We start from the raw sequence: 22,200 nt of genomic DNA, 5'->3' as shown, positions 1-22,200 counted from the left end.
TTAGGCCGCTAACTTGATCACTCATATACGTATCGTGGCGCGATCGCCGATTCAGCACAAAATGGCTATAACCCCGTCCCCCCTCCCTTCCTACGCCCGGGTATGGGAACCACTTTACTTGAGCGTTGAGTGTAATGTCTGTATTCGTTGATATTCAAAATGGTTCGCGTCAACTTTAAAAACCAAACAAAAGAAGAGAATACGAAAACAGGTAATTAGGCGCTGCGTGTTCCTCACGCCCCTCTAATTGATTGCTGCTTCGATGAAAAGATCGGGAAAGTCAACTAAGCGTCGCTCGTCTCTTTATCGTGCCTCTACCGTCATAGCGGAGGCTACTGCCGCATCACGGATTATACGCTGAAGATGTCATTGAGGCTCGACGATTCCCCTCTCAGTCGCTGCTTTTTTTATTGCTTGGCAATTGAGCGCTGCGGTCGTTACCGACACTGATGATCCAACTTACAATTACCGAGAAGGATGCGCAATTTGACGGCACCATGTGGACGTGCGCGAGACGGGCTCACCTTACGCTCGAATGTGTCGAGCTCGAATGCGCGTGGAAATAGTACTGAAGGTGAACGCTAGGCTATTTTAGTGACGTCGAATCATTTGGCTAGACCTTTTTCATAATCTGTCGTCTAACTTACCCTGTAAACAGCTGACAGTTTTGCCCGACCAAAAAAAAAAAAAAAAAGAAACGGAACTTCAATTTATAAAATATAAGGGTAAAGTAGCAAAAATCAAGGTGGTCCTATCTGCAATGCTTTTTAGGGTGAGATATTTAGCATTTTCTTTCGTTTTTCTTTTTTTACGTCTTATTAACACAGACAATATATTGGTTTTCATCGTAAATGCGGACAACGTTAAAACTACAGGGAAGATAATATAACCGTAAACTATTATTGGAGTCTACAAGCTTTTATGCACAGTAGATGCATACTAGAACCGCCGGTCTCAGACTCGTATAGCGTTGGATTCGCTGCATGCTAATACGGTGAATCGTGTGTATTGCCATTTTAAACGCTTGCCGTTGTAAGAATATCTTGGTTGCTTGCGATAGTCATTGAGCTGATGTGTATTTGTACACACGCATAATCCAATACCAGTTCACTAACTTTTTTTAAAAGTGCGTGTTAGAATTTAAAGGGCAATGCAAAACATTTTTTAATTTCAATAAATACAACTTAAAATTATCCCTCGACATTTATGACCTATGAAACACCAGATTGCTTTTTATTTCTACGCAATGAAGTCGCAAAAAAAAAAGAGAAGAATGAACGCAGTTAACCCCCTCAACTCGCAGTTATAAAAAGCGGCCACGTGATCTGACGCCGATTATATGCCGCCAATGTTTTGAACATAGCCACAGGTCGGGGTCGGCAGAGCAGAGGGGGCGCGTTGAGTTCCGCGTATTATTAAGTTTAGCATATTCCCGTCATCCCAGCGACTGGGCACGAGCCACTACTCGAATGCATGTAGGGGCATTGATTGTCACGAGCCAAAATTGAATGCCTACGCAGTATTCGTGTTCACTGTTTGAGCAGCACTTATATATCGTCACAACGGGGATCGCATAACGTGGTGACTCACTCCTAGGGTATCGCATTGTTGCCGTTGTCCCCACAGCTCCGTCATCAAGTTTGCCGAAGGAGAGACTGAAAAAAAATGTTCGCTTTTATTCTTGGAATTTCACCGCGACAAAGACGCTTTGTGGTCAGTGGCGTTGCGTTCGAGTAGTATTGGGTCCCACTAGTGTGAGTTAAAGTCACTGGATCTTGGGAAAGTAGCGCCAAGCTCCCCGTTTGGTCGCCATCTTGGTCCGTGAAGGGAGCAATTTCTCCGTAACCCCTCCGTTCTTGGTGAGTCGATCCAAATTCGCTGGTGACGGGTAGCTTTATGGAGATGTTTCTTGTATAGACGCTTTACACACGCGCCAAATTACAGCCGCCATTGCCGACCTTCTCCTGTCTTACCGAGATACCAAGCCACTGAAGAGGGCTTTGGCGAGCCTCCACAAAGGCATACGCTGGGGAGAAGGACACAGTCGAATCTGAAATGACAATAACCTGCCCTGCTGTGGTAGGAATGGAGTCAAGTGATAAAAATAAGAGGAAACAAAAACTGAAGGTCTGTTATGGCGGCGCCCATGCACAGCTGCTGTAAAGCATCTATACCGAGATTTCGCTATCCACATACTGGCGAAACAAGCGTACATCTTCATACCACCACCACATAATGTGTCGGTGCCTGAAGACACTGAAAAATAAGTTAGCTGTCTTAAAATACGCAACAAGAAGAATATAACTGAAAGATCCGTGGAGATTGTCATGCTTGATAAGTTAAGGTAAGATAAGTACACAATGATGCCCCATGGTGATCTTGGCGGGATTAGTTTAAAACAATCCTCTGGAAGCTTCAAACATTTGAAGGGACCGAGATGGCGATTTCCATGGCAACGTACAGAGATTAGCCAATCGCCTTGCAAGTTTTTGGTCGCATGAACGTCAGTATCTGTTTGTGTTCGGCAAGCTGGTAGGGAAGGCAATGGCGCTACTTTCCCAAAGATCCGGTGACTTCAGTGCAAGTAAGCTGGTGTAAAGTGATAGACGATCTTACCCAATATCGTTGCACAGCCCCTTTAAAAATAGACCGATTTCACCCGCCAGCTTGGGTACGCCACCGCTGCCGCAATGCATCGGGGGAACTTTAGTCTTTCTGCACGTGCCTTATCCTCGCTGCAGCTCTGGGCGTGCAGAGCATGAACAGTCTCACGCGCTGCCGATTGGCTCTTGTGGACTAAAGTTATGGCGGCTTCACGCATGCGCTGAACGCTTGGTGAGATCGTTTTTTTATGGAAACTAAACATTTCGTTAAAGTAATACAAGTACAATGAATGATAATAAATGTATTAAACAGAGAATTGAAATCCAAGATTTCGTCTTTATTTAAGTTTCTAATAAAGCTCTCAACTTAGATATTATATTAGTGAAACTAAAGAAAGTGAGCAGGCTAGCTGGAAAAACGGGACGGACAACAGAGAGCTCCAAACACAGCTGAAGTTTCATCAGGTCGAATGTTTGGTCTAAATCTCGATTGTTGTGGCAGGGCCCGCTTTGTCATTATTTTCCATTCTTGACAAGGAAAATAAATGTCTAGACACATCTGTCTGCAATTTAAGTGATTCGTGTGAAAGCGCATGTACATAAATAAAAGACTGGCGTATAAGACATGTACAGTCATAGTTCGCTACAGTATTACGATTATTAAAAGTTCGCGAGGTGATCTTTGTGCCGCTGTACCCAAGTCCAGCCGAAAGTCGCGATTCCCCTTCTATTTCTGCTGAAAACCGACGAACCGAGGATTGAGCAGTAAAAAAACAGGCGAGCTGGTTGATGTTACACATATTTTTAAAAAACCGGAGACGATGGAAGAAGAAGGGGAAAAATAGAAAATGTCTTAAACGCAGCTGCTAAACTTTTTTATTGACATAACCGTTCATATACCATCTCTCGCACACGCGTGTCCTCGAAGATGCACATGTCTTTGTGACCCTCCACCCGGGTACAACGCGTCGTGACTTCAAATCAAAGAACAACCTCATGTCCCACGCAACACATCACACATGCCTCCCTGAATTTGCATACGTCTTTGTGCCTTCAAGCGTAGATAACGGCCTCAAAATTTAATACCTGCCAAGTTGTCATTTATCTATGGGGCTGCTTCGCGTTTGCCCTTGTTTCCTGCCAGATCTCCCTGGCAGATGTTTATCATGTAAGCACTTCGCCCGCTTTTGGCTTCCATTACGCGGAGATTTTATTCAGCTGTCCTTCCCCATAGTCACTGATAGCTTATAGACCAAAAAGTGTGATGCGCTCGGGGACATCGAGCATGACGTTACACTCGCACATTTTCTTTGCGCACATCACGTTTGTGAGATTGAATCGTATTTCGTTCTTCGTCATTCGCTGACCATCTTTGTGTTCGGCATAAAAGCTAACTCGCTTATATTTTTTTTTTTTTTTTTAGAATTTAAGTATGTACAGCGTCATTCGCAGTTCTTGAGTTAAAAGAAAGAAAGAAACGTCAAAATAATGCACTGAGCTCTTTCTATTTTGCCCACTCCTGAAGTACGCAATTTTTACCATCGAAACGTTTAGAATGTCTCTTGGAAGCTGCCTCGAAAGTCTGTTTTTGACCTGTGTCTTGGGTGGTGAAGGATAGACTGGTGAAGAACAAGACGTGAGTTCAAAAGGACCTAGCATATATTTTATGCACGAACCTAATTGGCCAAGGGCGTGTAATAGCCTAATAGTTGCGTTGTGTCTTTGTTTGGGCGTCTCGTGTCTCAGCTGTAGAAGAAAAATTTAGCCTCTGCCATGCAGCCGCAGCAGGGTTTTTTTAATTAGCAGTACGCAGTAGTGACACACGACGACACGCCAGTCTGATGCTCAGCCACATCGAAACCGGCAGAGGCGGGGATTTAACACTGAATCCCTGGGTTGTGCAGTGCGAGCGTTCGCTCCACGTGCTCAGTGCTGGAGTGCGCTGGCCCACTCGTCCGCCGATCCTTCGTTATAGTGTTTCAATATGTATCAAGTGTACGGCACTTCGACACTCTACGCACTTTCGTCCTCTCAGAGACAGTAGCATGTTGCACAACATCCACAATTACCGTAGGGGCTCCTTAATTGATGAGCCGTAATGGACTTACTTTGAAGAATAAGTAGTTGGGTGAGTTGGTGGTAATTTATCGCGAAAACTCGAGGAAGTAGAAGAGACACACGGCGCTTGTCCCACGTGTTTCTTCTGCATCTTCATGTTTTTGCGCTGACTTTCACGATTGACTTACTTTTTTTCAGTTTCCTTTAAATGCGCAACTCGTTTTAATTAAAAAAAACAATAAAATAGCGTAAGCAAAAAAAAACAAGAAATATATATATATACATATATAGTCCTTGGCATGCGCCAATTTAAAACGCGGTTTGGGCTCGGCGCATGCGCAGTGTCGACGACGCTGTTTCTTTACTGTACGCAAAGTTGTTCCGTACGACTCGTTAATGGCACACTTGCCCACGTTTAACAAAAAGTAATCGTTTATTACGATCGCGTAAGTGTAGAACTTATATGCCTCACACCATTCACGTTGGCCAGATTCGCTCGCGGTCAAGAGTCCAAAAGTTCAGCGGTGCGGGTTCGAACTAGCACCTAATACAGAACCGGTTTGATGGGGTGGCGGACGTTGTAGCCAGGCTGCCGGCGAAGGCCTTCGGCGTCGGCCTTTTTTCCTGCCCGTGACATTGCGTGCTCTGTCAATAGTGGGGCCCGCTGAATGGCGTCCCTATTATTGGAGAAGCTGGATTTGACGGACGACGCCTCTCCTGTTCGATTCGTCTGCTATCACAACGATGGAAATAATGACTCCCATTCCGGACGTCAGGGGGCAGTGGCGAAGGGCTATGACAAGGGACACATCTGTGATCACTACCCATTGTTGAAGTTCTCGTAGAGGTATATATATATAAGCTTGTTGTCCGCGATTCCCTTCAGTTGGTATGTTTGAATGCACCGGGGCACTTCCCGGCGCGAACTCCATCTATGAGGTCATCTTGTAAACATATTTTGTTCGGGAATGACTGGATGATTCCTGTAGTAATTAGTAATGAGCTTCCGGCGGCTTCATCGTAATCTATCCTTCATAAAAACATACCTCCTGGTAGTTTCCAGTGGATTTGACTGCAGACAGGGTTGAGGCGTCCTAACTTGTTTTGCAAACAAGGCAATATAGCGGAGAGAACTTGAGTCGCCATCCGTTGAATTTTTTTGAAAATCTAAAATGAACATACTTCAAAGTCTTTTAGTTTATTCAACTGCAACTAGAGACGGATTTAGGCAGATGTGCATGGCGCAGTCACAACTTACCTTTTTATTATTGTATTTTTCGTCAGTTCGCTCTACGTCATAACTATAGTCACAAAACAGGTGATTGCCTACACCGCCGTGTTCATGTCACAAATGCAGGATTCGTGTGGGTTCCCCCTCGCCCGTTTCAGTAAATAGGCATCTAAAGCAAAAAGATGGTCAGATGCGACGATTCCGGTCTGTCGCGGACTAAGAGTATAAGCTCTACAACAAGGAAAAAGAACAACACGTATGCCTCTAGTCCCACACATGCCAGAATCGAAAACTTGCACACCAACTGACAGTTAATAATATTGACGACGACGTGAAGTGTTAGGATAGAAGGCTTTCGGAAGACTGCTATCAGCATCGCAGATTTGACTGCTCCCATGGACCTTTTACTCGGCAGGAAAACAGCGGAGCCTGCCAGAGTTATTTTATGAAGATTTCAAATGTCTGCCCTCCCAAGCAGAAGTGTGAAAGTGACAAAGTACCGTTCTTACATTTGCATATACACTAACACGTTTTATATACAATTCAAGGACTAAAATGAAGCACCCTGCACGCCCACGATGCCATCAATAATTACCAGCTTAATGGAAGGAATACAGCCCAACACGCACACGCACATCAGACGAAAAGTATACGCATAATGACGTACGAAGGCTGCAGCATGAAATCCCTTCTTGAAAACGTGATTTCGCAGACGAAGCGCGCGCGCCAAAACTAATTCGCGCCTCAAAGCAAAGAACGCGGACTGCGAACTCCCGTCGTGTGTATTCGCATATAGCATGGGTGTGATGCTCACGCAAGCAAAGACACGTGGTAGCATCAGATGACCAACTTTGAATGTCAGCTTTCCGACGGCACGTTTCGTAGCACGCGATTGCCTGGTTTATTGCACTCACGGCGTACATACAACACATCCAGATGTGCCAATGCTTCAGAAACAGCCCTCATATCGAAACCGATGACGCCATGAGTGTATGCGTGCTATTAAGCCCGAGTCCCACTAGAGCGACAAACCGAAACAGGCGACAGCGATAAGACTCAAACCAGAGCCTTTCGCGATTTGGCAGGTTTTGTGGATTAAAGGAGGCTATGTTAAAACACGGGCATCATGCACGCGAGGGTATCTTTGGTAGGCTTGCAATCACTCTTTCGTATTTCACGAACATCGAACTACTAAACGCCTGCCAACGGTACCCTCGCGAGCATGCTGCATGTGTCTGAGGCTTGTCGCTGTCGTTTGTTTCACAATGTCTCATTCAACATTGCAGACAGCAAAACCGGTAAACAAACAAGGTGATGTGGTCACGGATCTTAGATTACATTTTAATAAAATAAAAGCAAAATCGAAAACCTTATTTACGAGAGCATTACCTCTCCAAGCCTGCAGACAGTGTGTCTGGCTTTTTGATCCACTTTTTGGAGAAAGAAACAAAAAGTTAATGCCCCTGAAAAGAAACGTGGAGTTTGTGGTTTTTCACACAAAAAATCGCAATTCTGCTTTCATTAGCGGCACTATAAGATAGTATTACACCAATAAAACGAATGACCAATTTCGAGCACCACGCATGTAGTGTTATAGGATAGAAACCATAAATTACACGCATTTCATAAAAAGCCATGTTTTGACTCATAAAACAAGAATGGTATATTGTGTTTTTCAAAGATACCGTCTACAACTAAAATGCCAGCACCCCCCCCCCCCCCCTTTTTTTCCAAAGAAAATCAGAGAAAAAAAAAATAAACAACGCTTCGCTGAACGCTCATTCTCCGCCCAAGTCAGCGCTAGTGATCCGAAATTCAAAGTTTCAGAACTGAACGTTAAAACGGAGGTTCGGGCGAGTTGGTTGTTCATGATAATGTAGTGATTGCGCAGGCGAGCTGGTGGATGTTAACCATTTTGTTCTTAGCCCGAGACTGAGGCAGGAAAAGAGGAAAGTTTCGAAGTAGAAGAAAAACGAACAGTCGAGGACACGTCTCTAACACAGCTAAAGACAAGTTTATTTGGTCACCTTCTTATATACACTCCACAAACTTCACCACAGCACCTTCCCGATCTCGAAAGCCAAAAGATAACAAAGGTCTCACATCTTTCCACCACAATTGTCAAACGACCTTGACGTTTTCCACAAAGCAATGAACAATAGCTCCCCTCATCCGGAAGACACTTGTGAATCCTTCGCGTACACAGTACACTCTCTCCCTCTACTCTCCGACCCATAATCACAAAGCATCCCGGTAACAGAAGACATCAATCCACGTGATACACAAAGGAAGAAACCACTTACACCTTCACATTCAACAAGCACTTCACAGAACTTTCAAATCCGCAAGAATGATTTTGCGCTGCTGCTAAGCTGTAACGACACCTGACTAATGCAGTTGCCCATTGATTTCATTCTTATTGTTTCTTTTACAACCCTTTTGATGTCGTTTAACTCCCTGTGTATTATCTCTGTTTCAGACCTGTTTTTCTTCTACTTCGAAACTTTCCTCTTTTCCTGCCTCAGTCTCGGGCTAAGAACAAAATGGTTGTTCATGACTGACAAGAAAGCTTGTTTTGAGGGTGCGCTGTCTCCTTGTCAGTCATGAACTAAACGTTACCTCATTAAAAAGTCGCGATTTGTTTTCTCTAAATTTCAATGGGAAAAGAGAGCCGGTCTCCGCCCGTTTTCTGTCACTGGCGCGATTGAGCTCCAGGTATTCGCCAGCTTAGTCGGCCACCATTTTCTCAAAGAAAATTTCAGAGAAATCGTTTTGCGAGCCTCGAGCGTGCCCGAGCAGTCAAAGTGCAGCGAAAAGCAACGAGCTCGTGCTCGAAGTCGGGCATTTGAAAGAGACGTCCTGCCTTTGGACACGAATACTAAAAAGGGTAAGGACACGGAGCGTTCACCGGACAGAAAGCTAGCAAGCACCTTGTCGTTGTGGTTTAGACACTGATTGATTGGACCCACCGGCACGTAGCATCGACTGCGCACGAACTAAAAGTAAACAATTAAAAACTCTGCGCCATCGCCCGTCCGGCATTTCTTGAGCACGTTCCCTGAGCAGGCATGTACACATTATTTAAGAAATTAACTAAATGCGTTACTGGGTACCGATTCTCAAAAGGAACGCGTTACTTTACCCAAAACGTACCGAGTTACCATTCTCGTTACTTTGACGACCAAATACACAGTTGCTTTTGTTTTATAGGTGTTTTCTTTCCGGTAGTCGTTGCATTTATGCCGTAACTGCATCTCAAAGTTTTTATGGGTTATGTTTCTCCTCTTCTTTGAGAATACACCTCCGACGACGCTGAAGAGTCGTTCTGCTGACGCTCTCGAAGAAACGGCAGTGTAGCGCTTCAGGAAGAGTTGGTAAATCTGTGATTCCCCTCTCTCGCTCTCTATCTCTCTTTCTCTCTCTCTCAATCGTTCTCTCTCTCTCTCTTGTTTTCTTGGCTTCTAAAGTTTGAAATTGACAATGGGTTCTGTGCCTTTCCGTGTTGGCAATCTCCAGGTTTACATTCGGTATGTGCACGATTCTAGAAGGATCAACCAGGGACTCAAACCGAAAAATATAACGTTTCGTTTACGGTTACGGTTACCGTTTCCTGTTGATATCGATTTCGTTTCGGTTTTTCACGGTTATTTTTTTTTACGGTTTCGGTTACCGGATATACGTTCCCAAAAACTGTTTTTTTTTTCTCGGTTTCTCCAGTAATTTATTTTACTGAAATGCTATAGATAGCCGTTTTATAACAAAACGGTTCAAAGTAGGTCCCAGATATCTAACGGGACATCCACAATAACGAGCACTCAAAATCTTCTTACTCCTTCTAATCCGTCAAAAATTGCACACGTTTATAGCTCCAACACTCGTTCACTGCATCGATTTGCATTTTATAATTTGATATCCAACTATAGATATCACCCCCACTACTCGGGGATCATCGCATTCTAAAGAAAAAATAAATAAAAATAATCATCGCTACTTTGTTTTTCGGCAGGTTTGTAAACAACCCTTAGAAGGTTCCCACTGTGTGCTGAAAGGACCATTCGCACCTTCTCGTCGCTATAGTTTGTTGCAACCTAAAATATGCAGAGGAGGCTTCGACCCACACTGAAGGAAGGATCAGAACTATATCCCTCCCCTAGTATACCCTTACAAAAATGATCAATGAGTTTCAATTGACTTTCTATTGTGTTCCTATAGAGTCAATTGAAACTTGATATAAACTCAATGTCTAATGAGTTTGACCATTAGAAACTCAATTTTGATTGTATTGAATTTACTCATTAGGAATGCAATTGAGACTGATCATAAGAAACTCAATATCGATTCTATTGACTTTACTCACTAGGAATGCAATTGAGTTTGATCATTAGAAACTCAATATCAATTCTATTAAATTTACTCAATATGAATGCGATTGAGTATGGTCATAAGAAACTCAATTTCGATTCTATTGAATTAACTCAATAGGAATGCAATTGAGACTGATCGTAAGAGACTCAATATCGATTCTATTGACTTTACTCACTAGGAATGCAGTTGAGTTTGATCATTAAAAACTCAATATCAATTCCATTGAATTTACTCAATAGGAATGCAATTGAGTTTGGTCATAAGAAACTCAATTTCGATTCTATTGAATTTACTCATTAGGAATGCAATTGAGACTGCTCATAAGAAACTCAATATCGATTCTATTGACTTTACTCACTAGGAATGCAATTGAGTTTGATCATTAGAAAGTCCATATGAATTCTATTGAATTTACTCACTAGGAATGCAAATGAGTTTGGTCATAAGAAACTCAATTTCGATTCTATTGAATTTACTCAATAGGAATGCGATTGAGTTTGGTCGTTTGTGGATTACTGCACCGAACAGTTATTGCTTGTGCCAATGGTTTTCTATTATTCTATTAAGGGATAGAGTCCAATGACGTCGAAACACTGTTTATCATTTATGAGACTTCCAACGAGGAAATAGCAAACTGGGAACCTTAATAAATGCTGGGGTAGCCACCGCTCAAATGAATACCTTTCTTATGTAGAGTATATAAGGCGGTGGGGTAGTCAAGGGGAGTAGGAATACTGGGTTGTGAGTGCTTAGTTATGATGTTTGTGTTCGTTTCCTCCAAGTGCTTTGTTTCCTTCATGTTGCGTGCTTTAAGGAATTATACAAAGAAGTTCTCAACCAGTTGCATTTTTTTAACGCAGTTGTAATAAATTCTATTGAGACCCGTTGCAAAAAGTCAATTGAAATTCAATTCCAATATTTTTATTGAAATTCAATAGCAAAAGTTGTATTGAAACACTACTGCCAAAATTCAATTGAAATGCAATTGCTAAAAGTTCAATTAAGACTCGGTGGCCAATATTCTGGTACGGTTCAATAGGGACTCATTAGAAAAAGTCAATTGAGTTTCAATTGAGACTGAATGCGGTCTATTGAGTGAGTCCTTTACACTTTCAATTGAAACTCAGTTCATTTTTTGTAAGGGTAAAATACTGCTAAGCGGTATAAAGTAGTAAAATTGTGAGCTGGGCTAGTTGGTGAAAGTCACACATGATGTAAATGCAATAGCGCAAAACAAGGAAGGCTTAGGAGCGGAAAGAACAACACAGAAAGCTGTAAAATATGTATTCTATGTTGTTTGTTTGTTTCCCTAGTCTTCGTTGTTGTGCGCTGTTACACCTACGTCATGTTTGCTATTCAGAAGCTTATGCATGTGTTTATAGAAGAGCACGCTTCTCGCTGTCCGATTCTGTGTCGTCAGAAAACTTTTACATTCCTATGGTAGCACCACTTTTCTGCGGGGTTTGGAGGCGGAGGAGCTTCTTCTACAGATAAGATGCAACGAGGAATGTCACGAACTTTTGTCGAAATGGATGTTTACGTCGAACTTCAGGGTTCAACTGGTTGGACAAACCTTCGAACTTTAAACCAGGTTCTACAAGGTTTAACTTTGTGGAGAGTGTGGTTAGACTCTGATACAAGCATGTCTAGGTTGACAGGAAATGTATTTACGGAATAGCTTGTTTTATTTTATAAATAGTTACAATCAACAGGACATATTTCTAATAATCTAAAAGTTAATAACATAATTTAATTTTGCTGTATTACCGAAACAACCAAACATTTCTGCCCTTACTAAAAGTAGAATGTTTTACCTCATCTTTTGGTCATCACCCTCCAATCTAAAGCCAACTGATACAACCCTTCACGCATGCGAATAACCGTCGAACCCCAGTTCAACTTTCTCGTACTTTCAAATAGAAGTTCAAAAAAGTCAAACCTGGTCGAACTGGAACCTCAACCGGTTCGCGACATTCCTAGTGTCAGCGCACATATGGCATTAAATGGGAACTCTGCCGATTTGTGTATAGTCTTCGATTTGGCTGGAAATTGTCAGACCGAATCAATAGCCCTTTCTCATCTAATAGCCAAAATATTTATACAAACAAAATTATTCCTTAAAGTTTTGGATTTTTAAGTTACGCCGTTCCAGGATTCGACTCTCTACTGGCAGCGATAAAAACAAAATCCCTACTTTTCCTTACCCGCGTACGTCACCGGCGGGCAGGCGTACGAGCGAACCGGTCAGTCGCGAAATGGCTTTCTGGGCGCCAGCGATTGAGATTGTTTTTTCACAGCTTCAAGGTTGAAACAGTCTTTGCAATCGGTAGCAATCTGTGCTCCGCGATACATTGTAGGAACCGTGCCGGGAAAGACTTTTTTTATACCCTTGTTTTCGTGGGAGAAAAATACAAAAGCGCTCCTCTGCAGCAATGGAGGCCAGCCACGACAAGGTGAATTTGCGCGAATTGTGTGCCGAGAGAATTATTGTCACTTGAAACATTCTCACTTATGCTGGGAGTACTTCATAGCCGCATGCTGCAAGTTGAGTGCCCGTCTGCAGCTGAAACCGTTTCAAGAGCGGCAAGCGCTGACTCAAGCGGCTGTGACTACTACGACATCCGTCCATAGAGGAGCGCTAATAATATCGAGAAAAACCGTGCATATTCTAGCACTGTAGTTGACATTGGAGCAGTCACATTTATTTCTCAAAATTGCTTCAGTGTTTTTTCGTTCTTTTTTTCACAAACATCCCATCCGTTTTGGACATTGAATCTATAGCTCGGGCTACTCTCGGAGTTCCCCTCACACGGCCGATCTGTTGAAGACGAGAAGTGAAACGTCTAAACAAAGTTCAAGTCAGGGTTTAGACATGAGTTTCGACACATCGCTATTCGTGTCTGGTATATACAGAGGTTGATGAATCAGGTGTTGAGCTTCATTAATATACGATAGAGCCGTTGCCTGTTTGTCAAATGGTTGGCGTGCAATATTATCTCACAAAAGAGGAAATGAAAACGTCATTATTTTATCCTATTACGGTAAATGTTATATAGTGCTGAAGTGATTTTAAAATTATGGCAATATTAATGTTGTTGAGGAGAGGCATGCGAATTTACAGCTGATGAAGGCTGCGCAAAGCCAAAACTTAATTTTTAAAAAATATTATATAGAATTGCACTATTCCTTACGTCCACTCATGGATAAGTGTTTGATTAACGTGTTTTATTCTACCCCAACAATAAAAAATGGTGAAACGTTTCGGGGGAGTACCTTTGTTAATTTTTTAAATTAAAATTTTATGATGCAATATTGTACTTTACGCAATATTTTAAGCAAATATTATTTCCTTGAAGATGAAAGTGTATTTGTTTATTCTATACGCCTTTCATTGCACCTTGATGTATGGCTTGGTGGTTACAGGAAAGATGATTATCTTTCCTGTAGAAAACCGAGGCCCTACGTCGGTGGTGGAGTTTAGAGCTACAAACCGACAAATACTAAAAGGACGAACCACAGAGTCACAGACGAACTGAATAACAGGTTTTGTTTTCTGCCGCCTCTGCATGATAGTCACTTAACCTCGTCTCTTCATACCGGCTACTGCAGGTCAGGAACATCGTTGGTTTTGAAAGAAGCGAGTTGGATGGACGTCGCAGAATTCTAACTTATTAGTTAATACCCTGAAGGGTACACTTGCGTAATACATGTGTCGTGTTGTCCTGCTTGTCCCCTCTCTCTCTAGGTTTAAAATAATGTCTATACTCAGCCAGCTCGCCTGCACCTTTCAGAGTTTAGGAGTGTGGCAGATATAGGAATAGAGACGTTTTTATTCTAAGGTTGACCACTGATTCCACCTAAGTATTGTTAACTCTAAATTTAGATTGAACAGAATATTACAAGATTCACCGTTCGCTGACGGTAACTCTCTCAAATTGCCACGGCATTTCAAGATCTTTCCTCGAGGTCATTCTTAAGAAAAAATAGTATTTTGATTTTTCGGTTAATATCGGTTACCAGTAAATACTTTACGGTAGCGGTTACGGTTACGGTGTTAATAGATTTCAAATAACGGTTTCGTTCCGGTTACGGTTACTGAAAAAACTTCGTTCCTAAACGGTTTTCGGTTTCGGTTTCGGTAACAGTTACGGTTTGAGTCCTTGGGTTCAGCCAACGAACCTTACTGTGTTCGCTTTGAAAGGCATTCCCAGCCGTAGAGGCTTAGTGTCGTGTTTAAAGATAAACGGTGCTATATATGTCATACTGATTAGTTGTTTTTCGGGTCGCCTATCTGCCTTTGTCGCAATATACGCACACTCGGGTTAGAATTAAAACGAGGTTTTTTAAACGGTGTTGTGCACGTTACCCCTCAAAAGTAACGAAATACCGTTTCTCCTTACTTGGCCTTAAAAGTAACTAAGTAGGTTACTTGTTGCTTTTCTAGAAATGTAACTAAATACGCTAGTTGTTATCGAAAAAAAGTAACTAGATAGAAGTAACTCGTTACTACATTAACGCGTTACGTGCATGTCTGATTGTGGGCATCTATTGGACACGAGCATAGCGTCAGCGTTGGGCGAGGACTCGGAATAAATCACGCGCTTCGTGCGCAAGCAATGGTGATCATCAATGAAGCTATTGGTGACCATCAATCACTGAAGCTGAACGCGTAAGATGCGCGAGGTGTGACCTATTCATTTCGCGTGCGTTTCTTCCTTTGTGACGTTTTTTTTTTTTTTTTTTTTGCGTTTTGGATATGATGCGCTTCGCGTTTCTTACTTTGCAATGATGAGAGATCGTATTCGCTGACCGCTCTACATACGGCGAATTATATGACTCTCGGAGTGTTTTGTGGAAACGAAGAAGCTCCTGCTTTTTAAAATCAAACTGCTGGTCCCCCGGATTCGCCTGCGCATTGGGTCACAACTAGGGTTTCGTGCATTCAGATAAATCCCCAAAAAAACCCTTAAAAAAAAACATCCGCCGGTAAAATTCTTCTTAATTCGGATTTATTTTACGAACTTCGTACTTCTATGTTCCAATGCAAACAAAGAGATGCTAATATAGAATATAGTATGGTAAGCGCACGAAATCAATAGTTCCAAAAAATTATTTTCATTTCTTTTTTTCAAGTCTCGTATTATTGGCAAAATCGGCCTTACCGTTTATCTATTCAAGGTTCATTCAGGACAACAGGTCACTGTACCACTCGGTCAAGATCGAAACCATTTCCCCGGTTTCTAGTTTGGACTTCATAGAGGAAGGACGGGTTGTGTTTTTGTAACAGCGAAAGCTATGAACCATAAATATTTCATAGAAGGGCGAAAGGGGCGGGGAGGGGGAACTTGTTGAAGGTCTATATTAATATACCGCCCACTCGGTGGCCGAGTGGGCTGAAGCGCACACCCAGCTCGAGGCGCGTGGAGCGAAAGCTCGCGCTGCAGAACCCAGGGATCCTGGGTTCGAGCTCCACCCCTGCCCGTTTCGATCTGGATGAGCATCGTACCGGCGTGCGGTCGTGTATCACTACTGCGCGGTGCACGTTAAAGACCCCAGGCTAGAGGTTGTACTGCACTCGCTAAATTGCTCATCTACAGCGTGTGACTCGTCGCAACTTTAATGGCAGACCAACTACACGCTGTATAAATATCCCCACAACCCCAATTACCACGCCACCCCGCGCAGCCGCGGGGTAAGGTGACTGAATAGGGTTACGACCAAAAACGAGCTTCCCAGCGACTACTTCCAGCAGTTCATTGATTTTAAGGTACCAACGTTTTTCGGAGCACTACAAGTTTGCAAGTTTTCTTGTTGGACAGATTGCCAGTGTGAAAGGGTGTCAATGTCAAATGAAGCTCAAGAAATATTATTTCTTACAGGTGCATTATTTTTGAATCTAGACGCATTTATACCTTAATGATTTTGTGTTTTTTCGTTTTGTTTTTTAATAGAAAACACTGGAACTTAAATTTTTAATTTCCGAGAATTGGGAATCGAACAAAAATAAACTTCAATGAACTCCGAATGTATGGCAAAAAAAAGTTGTAATCTTTTTTTTTATTTAAAAAATGAACTTTGGAAACTCGGAACATTAGTCGAAGAAGAAGTGCCTGTACGTGAAACGTCCAGTTTTCCTACGCTTTCTGCGAATTACTGTTTAAACAGCGCAGGAAAAACTTCGCCTTGCAAGGTAGTTTGTAAACTGTCTCACCAATCCGCGGCCGCGAGCAAGGGATCTGCTTGGCAGATGCAATCGGATTTGCCAACCCCATTTACTGGGACCACCTGAATTGTTTTTTTTTTTTTACAGCTGGTTGTTCAGCCCTTACACGCCAAGCAGCTGAAGACTCTGGAAAGACACCAGAGAAAAAACTTTCTGCCGTCGGATGGTGCAAGCATTTCCGACCACTCAGTAGGAGACTGAATCGACCTTGATCTTGACGAGACACCTTTCACAACAATGACATATTGCAAAAAAGCGCTCTGAAGGTATCCCCATCATCTTCAAGTCAACGAAGGCACAGTTCTTCTGGCGAGTGAACTCTAACCGGATCGCAAACGAAATTGTCACCACAGAACAAGAGAAAGTTAGCTCAGATAGAATCACCAAAAATGGAAGCCTTGTGGTAAGCGCTGCCCCTTTGTCGTCATCAAATAATATTTTAACTTTGAAAACTGCTGCTGGAATTAATGTCGCAGCAAATGTACCGCAGTCTTACTCAAACAATCTGGGCAAGAGTAAAAAATGCCTCAAACAAGTACATAGATGAACAACTTCTGGAGTATCTCACGTGCAAAGGGGTGACGTCTCTCGAATGGCAAATCGCCTACGTTCCTCAAAGCGACGGAAGTGCCGTTAAGCATCCACGGGACAGCGTTATCTTATAATTTAGAGAGGACTTCCCAATGGCCACATTGCTTTTCTAGGATTCACCAGTAACCTGGTGGAAGAATACTTTCAACAGGCGGTACGCTGTTTCCGCTGCCAAGGAATGAACACGTGGCTAATGCTTGTCGTGGACCACAGCGACGGAAGGTGTGCGCAGGCCCACATAACCATAAAAAATGCAGCTCCAGAAACCAGCCAAAGTGCGCAAACTGTGGTGGACCACATACTGCATCATTCGTGGGTTGTCTGCGAAGCAAACAGATACAAGCATCACGCAAACACGTACTGGTTCACGGCTAGACGACTAAGGGTCATTCGCTACCGCAAAATCCAGAGGCAATGAGGCCCGTGTGTACTGCGCCTCCAAAACCAATACAGAAAAGATCAAAGTATACATACGCCGAAGTCATCGGAGCTGCCGGACCAAGGGCACCACCACCGGAGGCGAAGCCGGAACCACCCTACCAGAAATACCACCAAGATCTCCTCCAGGAATTCTTTCACGCAAGTGAGCGATACGTGACTCAACGCAGACGCCAATGATGAGAACGAGAAAAGTTGAGGCACAGACAGCCGACACCAATCCATCTCCATTGCCGCTCCGACAAAACACAACTGCCTGATTTGAAAAGCTGGAGAAGCTGCGGCTGCATATTCTGCTTGCTACGTTTAAGGCAATTGTAACTACACTACCGGAGGCTAGAGACTTTCCTAAGTTGCAAATGCTACTTTCAGTGGAGTATATCCTTGCACGTTCGAGTGCACCGACTAACTCCAATTCTCAAAATGAATGATCGCTACCGACAGGCTGTTCTGTTCCAATGCAGCGCCAATAGTTTGCAAGCAAAGAGCAGCGACTTTCGGGAGTTAGTTGCCCACCATCAGTTCCCGATTCTCGCCATCTCTGAATCACGAGTCGCAGCCCAGCTCCTACTGTCCAACCATGTGACCTATCAAACAACACGACCTTCCGGCCCCAGTCGTTCTATGTTGTGTGTGCGAAAGAACCTGATATTAACTCTCGTATCTACATCGAACGAGAGTGCACCGGAATATATGGCGTGCAATGTGAACATCGGTAAGGTATGCCTAGTCATTGCAAGTGTGTACTTTGAGCCCCTTATACCTATAACGCTCTCAGAGTTTTCCCGTATGACCCGAAAGCTTGAGAAAACATTCATAGTTGCCGGTGACGTTAACGCGCACAATCCTCACTGGGGAAGGGATCGATGTAATATTTGTGGGGATATGATCTCCAACGCAGTTGAAAATCTTGACCTAACGGTATTGGATGTTGGATCCGTAACAGTCTTGCGCGGTACTACATATTCTAGTTGTTTAGACCTAACACTGTTCCCACAAATTATCTTCTCGAATAGACTGGCGCGGAGATATTAAGACAAGGGGAAGGGATCATTCTCCTATCCTCATTTGTCAACCTAAACATTCGCAGTTTACTCAGAAACGTAAACCTCAATTAAAAAATTGTAACGTTTATCGACACTTGAATACTAAAACCATAAATAAAATTGATTGCACACTTGAAAATGTTGTAACAAGCATTAACGCAAATAAGGAACGCTCTACCAGTGTGATATCAGTTCCAAAGGGATGTATTGAAGTGGATGCCGAATATGAGCGGCTTGCGGGCTATACGACGAAGGACTGAACGAAAATAGAATCGATCAAGGTAAGTTTAGCACTACTTAGAGGTTCAGCAAACGCTTGCCCTCATGCGTCGACAGCTAAAAAAGCTAGCAGAAAAACGCTGGCGCAGTAACTGCGATTCTTTTTCGCCTTTTACCTCAATGCCAAAAGTCTGGAACGGTACGCCAAAGACTTAGAACGCTTGTCATCTCGGTTCACCCATTCTGGGCGTTGGCATTACACAGAGGTATTTCTGAGGTCCTCGTTGTGGATAAGTTCTGCCAACTGCTGAGGGAGCCGCCTGGCGGCTGACGAGCGAGCGGACGCGCCTCGCATCGGCTCCGAAATTTTCGACTCTCCTCGGCGGATTACTCCACGGATATAACCTAAAACATCGCCAACAGGTCAGCGAAGGTGCCTCGCACCCTTTCCCACCTTTTTTGGACACCATCCATCCATCTTCGACTGTAGAAGAATAAGTTCCGCTCCGAGGCGGCCGCGGCCGCGCTAAGCCTAGCTAGCGCTTGGCTTGCGATTCTCGTGTGCCGTGACGGGTGCAACCGGGCAGGCCTACGGCTGCCGGTCGCCCTTCCCTGCCCTGCCGAGCCACCTGAACGACTATGCCGATGCCTTATCAAGTTATGGGGGAGGAAATCTCCCCCGAAACGTTCAACAACGACTCAAGATGGGAGCGGCTTATTAAAGCCCGCAACCTCAGCGTTCCGAACCAGCCGGCGACTCCGCCCGCGAAGCCGGCCCCACCCGCTCAACCACCGGCCGGCGCCGCTATATCGGCCTTCGCCCCCGCGCGTGCTCTATCCCAAGTCAAGAAAACCCTCCGACACTCTCCGCTACCCAAGCTACCGACAACGGATTTCAAGATCGTGTTTCGGCCCGGAAGCGGCCTCAACCTCCGCGATGTGAACGGCGGCATGCTGCTATCGCTCACTTGCACGGCAGAGGAACTAGACTACCAAGAAGCGCGAAACCAAGACAAGCTTAGCACCAACCCATACAACAATTCCTACACCATCAGCACACCCTCCGAAGACCGCACGAAGAGGTACGTGCAAGTGCAATCACTCCACATCGCGGAAAAACTCTACCCCGTAAAGGCCTACGTGGCGGCTCCAGACAACGCCGTGCGGGGCATATTATACAACGCGATCTACAACCAGACGCAAGATGAGATCTTTCAAGACCTCGTGGAGCTCAACCCCAGCAAGTCCTTCACCATCGTTGACGCCAGGCAACTCGGTCGTACCAAATCTATCCTGGTCACGTTCATAAACACGAAAGAGGTGCCTCCACAAATGAATTTCTACGGAACCATCTACACTTGCCACCCGTTTCGCGCCAAAACAGAGGCGTGCTTCAACTGTTGGAAACCGGGCCACCGGGCAGACGTATGCCCGCAGGCCCTGACTCATCTATGCCACCGCTGCGGGCTGGCCCACCCCGCGTCACCAACGCCGGACTGTACTCCGCTATGCATTCTGTGTGGTGGTGCTCATTTCACCGAATCCAAGCGATGCAAGGTTCGCTTTGAGTGCGCCGGCAACCCAAAGCCGACTCCAAACTCAACGCCCATCCTCCCGGCCTCGGCCCTTGGCGCGGGGACGACCAACCCTGGCGGCACCCCGCGTTCGTCCAAAAGCGGACAGCGATCATCATGCAGATCCGGGGCCCGCTCACGAACTGGCTCCAGGCACCGCAGCAGATCATCCTCCTTCCCGCCACTACCGGAATCAAAGACACAGCCCGCCGAGACACAGGTGAGCTGGAGACCTAAACCCTCACCTCTCGAGAAAGAAAATGCAGAGCTCCGAGCCCAAATTCACCTCCAAAGTTTAGAAATTGCCGACCTCAGAAAACAAGTGCAAGCACTCCTCGGGCGAGAACAACCCCAAACGTTCACCCCCCCAGCGCAACCAGCGCAGCAACGCCCTCCCCCACCCGAACTCCCCTCCCCCTCCCCTCCATCTATCTCCTCCTCACGCGCAGCGTCACCTGTTCGAACCCCCCCCCCCCCCCCCCTCAAAGCGGAAAGCACAGAGCAATTCTGAATCTGAAACGACCAACATGGCAGAACAAATGGCCGTCCTGGCCCTAGATATAGAACGCATCGAGCAGGGTCTAACTGCCATCCGCACGGATACGACAGCCTGGATGAGCAATATCTCCACCCGCCTTGACGCACTAGGAGAACGGCAGAGCACGCAAGAAGCCGCCATCGCCTTTCTCAAAACGCACTTGAACGTAACACTCCCACACACAACCCAAGGCCCACTCCCCTCCAATCCCCCGCTACAACCCCAACATGGCTAAGCACACACACAGCATTAGAGTGTGGCAGTGGAACTGCAGGAGCTTCCGCACTAAACGAAGCAATCTGCAGTTGCACCTACAAACCCTCCCCAACGCGGAGCTACCGACAGTCATAGCGTTGCAGTAAACACTCTGCGCTACCAAACTCTGTAACTACACGGCACACGAACCCTCCAGGATGCAACGAACACGAATTGCAACCCTTGTACATCGGAATTACACAGCGCTAGAACACCCTCTAGATGTGCCCGACGCAGACGGCCTCTTAATAGAACTTCTCCCCCGCAACAGGAAGGACAAAAGCTTTTTCATACTTAACATATATAGACCACCCAAGGACCCTCCCGCCCCCATCATTGCTGCAATGCGAAGAGCCCTTATCATAAGTAGTGGCCGCCCCCTGCTTATGGTGGGAGACTTCAATGCGAACCACACTAGCTGGGGCTACCACGAAAATTGCCGAAAGGGCACCTCGGTTTGGACTTTTATCCAAAACGAGGGGCTCACACTCCTCAACGACACCAACTATCCGACACGGATTGGCACCAGCGTACAACACAACACAAGTCCCGATCTCACCCTTTCCAAAAACATCAGCACATGCACATGGACAAACACAGCACAATCCCTATGTAGCGACCATTACATTATCAACACAGAAATCTCCCTATCCTCCCTAGCCCCGGCCAAAAAGCGAAAACTCGAGGTAGTGGACTGGGACAGGTTTCGGCAGATCCGAAACAGCGCCCCAGAAATCATCACCAACCTCGATGCTTGGACACAAGCACTGACGCAAGACATGGCACTTGCCACGTCCACGATCCCAGACACCCCAGAAGCAGATGTGGCGGACAGCCGCCTCTTACATCTGTGGGAAGCACACGCCAGCATGCACAAACGGTGGCTAGCCAACAAACATAACCGCACCTTGAAACAACGCATAGCAGCACTAGTCAAAGAAATTGAAGCCCACGCGAGCCAGCTGACAGGCCAACATTGGGGGCAGCTATGCGACCGCATGAGCGGCAATTTGGGTCTAAAAGACACTTGGAATTTCCTTCGAAGCCTATTAGACCCCG

This window comes from Ixodes scapularis, unplaced genomic scaffold (genome assembly GCF_016920785.2).
Source record: "Ixodes scapularis isolate PalLabHiFi unplaced genomic scaffold, ASM1692078v2 PGA_scaffold0__279_contigs__length_252992795, whole genome shotgun sequence".
In the NCBI taxonomy this organism is placed as follows: Eukaryota; Metazoa; Arthropoda; class Arachnida; order Ixodida; family Ixodidae; genus Ixodes; species Ixodes scapularis.
Note: the sequence above shows the minus strand (reverse complement) of the source record.